Source organism: Amblyomma americanum, chromosome 5, assembly GCF_052857255.1.
Source record: "Amblyomma americanum isolate KBUSLIRL-KWMA chromosome 5, ASM5285725v1, whole genome shotgun sequence".
NCBI classification, from domain to species: domain Eukaryota; kingdom Metazoa; phylum Arthropoda; class Arachnida; order Ixodida; family Ixodidae; genus Amblyomma; species Amblyomma americanum.
The window spans coordinates 30,090,468-30,096,467 of record NC_135501.1 but is presented as its reverse complement, the minus strand read 5'-3'; positions in this window follow the sequence as shown (position 1 = coordinate 30,096,467).

Genomic DNA, 6,000 nt, shown 5'->3' with positions numbered 1-6,000 from the left:
ATCCATCTTCTGCATGACACTTATCCTATACGCAGCATTTGTCATTCGCCACAGGATGCGCCTTTTATATGCTGACAGAGCGCAGATCCACTCTCTGACCATTGAACTGGGCCAACTTTGGCTTCATTCTCCCAGGTAACGCGGAGAATCAGCGTCGTTCTCGTTCTATGTCTGTTTTACTACATTTTCAAGCGAACTATCTCATGTGCCAAAAACATAGCCGCAGTTTATTGCTTAAGCTAAATTATTTAATGGATCGGGACTCGAGGGCGGCACCAGAAACCCTCATATTCGTGAACGGCGTCCAGGTAAGTGCTGACGCCCTTCCAGGTTGTTTTAATGGTCAATTCAACTTTAACCATTGTCAAACTGCTAGTGTGAATGCGTGCCGTTATATTAATGCACACTGCAAAGAATCCATCTTTCATCACCCTAAAAACGAAGGTGAATTTACAACGCTTTTCAAAGAACTCAGCAACAGTACTTCCTGTGATGTCGATGACCTGCAGTTCAGGCCCGTGATGTGTCCTTGACCTAATTTCACCTGTTCTTTTTCATGTTTACAATATTTGTCTTTCTTCAGGCCAATTTCCAAAAAGAATGCTGGTGGCAAAGGTGCTAGCCATTTTCAAAAATGGTGACAAAGCTCAAATTTCTGACGAGAGGCCCATCTCTATACTTCCAATTTTTTGCAGATGACTTGAGATCATTTTTGTAGGCTTCCAGTTCAAGGGTCAGGCCGTAGATCTGAGCTGTCAGCATAAAAAAGGCGAATCTTGTGGCGAATGAGAAGTGCTGAGGATGGGACGTGTATTCTGCAGAAGCAGGGTATAGAGAAGTCACCTTGGAAGTCATTCTATATTCTGTATCATGTTCAACTCTATCATTATTTTTATTCGTAACACTGTTCCAGAAAATTTCTTATTGGTTACTCTCATTTCCTCGATGTCAATTTAGCTGGATTATATTGTGGGTGTGCCTCTAATAGCGCGGTTCTGTTCCTCAAAACTTTTTTTTATGGAACGTAATTACCTTGTATAAATATAAGGGCCTTCCAGACACCTTCTACCATCAGCGTCATAAATAGGGGTGATTAAAGTTTACCTCGCTGATGGGAGATAAACCGGGGACGACTCTGATACTCCTCGTTATCGGAAACCCAAGTTGACTACGTTCAAGGTATGGGCTAGGATATGACCGATCCCACTATGGAAAAGGCAGATCATGTGGGTTATGACAAATTCTCTGGATGGGATGTGGATTAGGCAGAGGCAGGATTAAGAATAGTCCGCTTGACAGAGAGCTAAAGCATCCTTATCTCGTTCAAATTTATAGTTTTAGAGATTCGTAGGATTCGTTTGGAACGTAATTTTTGGTGACTGGAATTTCCCTGGTGTGAAATGACGTGGACTATCTTGAGGTAATAGCGTACTATCACAGTTATGCTACTCACAACCTTTTTATTACTTAAATGCAAATGCCTTGCACAAATATAAAGCTCTTGCAAACACCTACTACCACCAGTGTCGTGGCAAAGCGTGTTGAACGTTTGCTTGCCTCGATAATGGGAGATAAAACGGGGTCGACGCTGAGACTCCGCGTTGTCGGGGAGACTCAAGCCCAGGTAGGCCCAGTTCAAGGGTCAGGGGGTGGATCTGAGCTCTGTGAGTATAGTATAAGAGGGAAATCTTTCAAAGAATGGTAATTTCTGGGGATGGGATGAGTATTAGGCTCAGGCAGGTTTCAAAGCAGTCGTTTTGAAAGTGATTTTTAGCATCTTAGTCATGTTCAACTGTATAATTTTGGAGATTCGAGGACTGTTCCGGAAATAATATTTTTTGCGACTGAAATTACTTTGATGTGAAATGACTGTGACGATATAGTACAAGTGGCTTTGTAATGTTAAAGACCTTCAGTTTTTTACAGTGCTCGCAAAGTTAGAACTACCCCGTAAGTAAAAAAGAAAAAAAAATTAGAAATTGGTACTACTAAATGTTTTAAAGGCCTGTGCAACGTCGGCAGCTATCCTAGCCCTGGCAAGGATCTTGAGGCGCCCAACTGATCAAATAAAGCCTCAGCGATCCTTCTCAGGGGTGAGAAAGTGGATGAGGTGAACTTGAATTCTTCAGAACAGTGGGTAAAAAAATTAGTTTCTCGAGAAATCCCGTTCCTCTAAGAGAACTAAAACGCACGGCATATCAACAATTGCATTATCTCATAAAAACAGGACAGAATGGATTGAATGTATTCGTTAATAAACTAATTAAGCTACTTTTTCATTACTTTTTCTAGTTGTGCGCAAGAGAGTAATATATGGTTAACCGCAACATCATCTTCGCATTCTTCGCAAACAGGTTTATCTTGTTTTGTCAGCAGGAAACTGTGTGTGAGGTGCGTGTGTCTTACACGAAGACCGCAGATAATCACTTCCTTAAAACGGTCCTAGTGGGTGCAGGACTGCCATTCACCTGTAATTGGTTTTACATTATGTAGTTTCTTATTTACTTCATTGTTCCACCCAGGCTGCCATTTCTTTCTTATGCTAAGATGAATTGTTTTAATACAATCTTTGAACGGTATTTTATTTTCACGGTTTGCTTATCATGAGCTTGAGCAACGCAGAAGTCTGCTCTTTCGTTGGCTTTTATGCCGATATGGCTATGTACCCCGCAGGGGTTCAATTTTTGTCCTTCAGCTATGGCTGTTGTTATGTTGTGCATAATGTCACCTAGGAGCGGCTTGATTGCATGTCTGGAGTGAAGGGCTGTAAGTACACTTAGCGAGTTTGTGTATATAAGACTGTTTGCGAGGTTCTCGTTTACTATTTTTTGTATTGCTACAGAAATGGCGTAGCATTCGGCAGTGAAAATGGAGGCACACTGATGAAGCTTTACTATTTCATTCCAATTCCCTTGTACCACTACGCTTCCAACGCAAGCGTCTGTTTTCGAACCATCTGTAGATACAGTTGTAAAAGTACTGTACTTTTCCTCGAGTGCAAGAAATTCTTGCATGATATGTTTTTGTGGCATTAGTTTCTTCCGGAAGTGTGTAAGAGTTTAATAGATGATATCAGGGAAAATGTACCATGGAGGTAATGGTTCTCTTCTTTGAGAAATACCAGGTAATGTGTTTTGCACGCCAAGATTCTGGCACATCTCTTCAAATCGCCAGAGCTATGGTCTGGTAGCCTGCAGTTTGTTGTTAAAGAGCGTTCGAAATAGGCACTTCGTCGCTATAGGGTAACATATATGTTTTTGCAGGGAACGGATTTTTAGAATGTACGAGCATGTAAGCATGGCTCTTCTGTCTGTAAGTGATGGTTCATTAGTTTCTACATATCGGCTGTTTATGGGTGCTGTCCTGTATACACCAATGGAAAGACGTAAACCTAAATTATGCACTGCATCCAGTCGTTTAGGATACGATGGTCTCGCTGACCCCTATAATATACATCCATAACCTTGGGTAAATCGTATTACAGAACGGTAAATTTGTAGAAGACATGTCCTATCGGAACCCCAGTGTTTTCGGGAAAGTAATTTGAGTATACTGAAGGAACGGGCGGCTTTCTTTTTGAGAGCATTGATATGAGTTAGGAAGGTAAGTTTTTTGCCAAAAGTAATGCCTAGAAATTTGGTTTCATTTTGACGGCTAGTTCAGTGTTGTATAAATTTTAGATGGGGTTCGGTTCTAGGCCTCGTTTTAGTGAGAACAGAACGCTCACTGTTTTCTGTGTGGAGAACTGAAAACCATTTTTGTCTGCCCATCTCTGTAGTTTGTTTATTGTCAACTGTATTTGTCTCTCACATGTTGCTAAATTGGAGGACATGCAGGCTATCTGCAGATCATCCACATGAGTACATAACGGGCTGAGGAGTTGTTTTGTTAATAGAATTATTATTTATAGCAAAGAGAGTTATGCTTAAAATACACCCGTGAGGAACCCCGCTCTCTTGAACGAAGTTCCTGGACAGGGATGATCCCAGGCGTACTCCAAATGAACGGTACGACACGAAGTCGCTAGACAGCCTAACGTACGTTCCGGGTGCAAACGTCTGCAAGGTCGCGAAGAATCTCAAACCTCCACGTTGTGTCATATGCCTTCTCCAGGTAAAAAAACACCGCTAGGCAGTGCTGTTTATGTATAAAAGCTTCTCTGATTGTGTTTTCGAGGCGAACTAGATGGTTCAGCATGCCTTTTAAAACCGCACTGTTGAATGTCAAGAAGTTCGCGAGCTTCAAGGACAAAAGGTAATCTGATATTTAAGACACTTTTAAAAGATTTGGCGAGACAGTTTGTAAGGGCTATTGGCCTCCAGCTGCTAGGGGAGGTTGGCAGCTTTCCAGGTTTCATAAATGGTACCATAATGGCTCTCTTCCATTCGATGGGTATTTTTCCTTCTATTAATATTTTATTAAAGAAATTCAAGAGTGCTTCTGTGGAAGGCTGGTAGATGTGGAAAGCATTTTGTAGTGTATCTGGTCGTGTACTGGAGCAGCTTTTTTTCCCGGCATACAGTATCTATTGATTTCTTTGAGGGTAATTCGTCTATTGTATTTTTCATTAAGACCAGCACTTGTTGAGAGCCTGTGTTTTTCGTCTGTGGGTTTGTGTTTTAGAAATGACTGGCTATAGCGTGAGGAACTTGAACCCACGGCAAAGTACTCTCCCAGTATGTCTGCCTGTTCTGCTATATTTTTTTGTGCATCTGGTCTTATCAGAAAAGAAACTGTGAAGGGTGTGTAGCTACCATTAAATTTTTTAACCCGCTCCCACATTTTTTGGATGAGATCTGGCTGTTTATAGATGAGATATAACTTTTCCATGATGCTTTCTCGGCGCTACGACGAGCGTACCGAGCTTTACCTCAGGCTTTTTTTTTAATTTACAAAGGTTTCGTGTGTCAGGTAACTTCTGAATATGGCACATGCTTTGTTTTGTTGTTTTTTGCTTTCTTGCACTCTTCTGTCCCCCAAATTTTGTGGTTTTGTCGCACAACTCCAGAGGACTTAGGAATAGCTATGTGGGCGGTAGCTATAATAAAATTTGTGAATTTTTCATTTATCTCGTTGATGTAGAGACTATATATAATAATTTTTCTAAAGAGGCTTCTCCTGTAAAAGTTGTCAGTCTGCTAGATGAATTTTCCAATGTTGCGGTTTTGTTCCGATTATTTCCGGTGAAAATGTTAAGCTAATTAGTACAGAGAGGTTATTGCTGCCATATGAGTAGTCGATGACATCCCGTTTGAAATCACTAAATACAGACGGTGAACTAAACGATAAATCTAAACAGCTCAATTTTCCTGTGCTTCGGGAACAATATGTGCGCTTTCCCTTGTTCAGTAAACAGACATTATTGCACAGAATAAAATCTTCTAAAATGTGACCTCTTGTGCTTCCTCACATCCCGGCAAAGAGGCGTGCGCATTAAAATCCCCGACTAACGAATATGGCTCTGGGAGTGTTTCTAAAAGTGTTACTAGTTCATGCAGTGTAACAATTAGTTGTGACTCAAGTTAAATGGGACATAATGTGATGGTTTTAAAATGAACAACTGTGACTGCAGCGGCTTCGTATTTGGATTTTAACGTGATTTCACATGTAGGAAAGCCAGACTGATAATCTACACACCTCCAGAGAACCCTTCTCGCTTGCTCTCCGTCACACTGAAAGACTTTATACTTTTTTTAAATATTTATATGTTTTAAACCTTGGTTTGTTTCCTGAATGCATAATGCCAAAGAGGAAAGAGATTAAGAAATCTGTCACATCGCTGTAGTTTCTTAAAAGTCCTCGACCGTTCCAACTTATTAGGAACGCCATATTGAATGAGCTTTGGGAGTTCAATTAAACCTATTTTCAAGGTTTTGAGCGTCCTGTTACCAGGATCCTCTCTTCTTTTCCGCTAAAAGAGAGTTGTGCCGCTGTTGCAGTGGGAGAGAGTTTTACGTTTTGTCCATTGCCTCACTAGAGGCTCTAGACAACCGCGGGGAA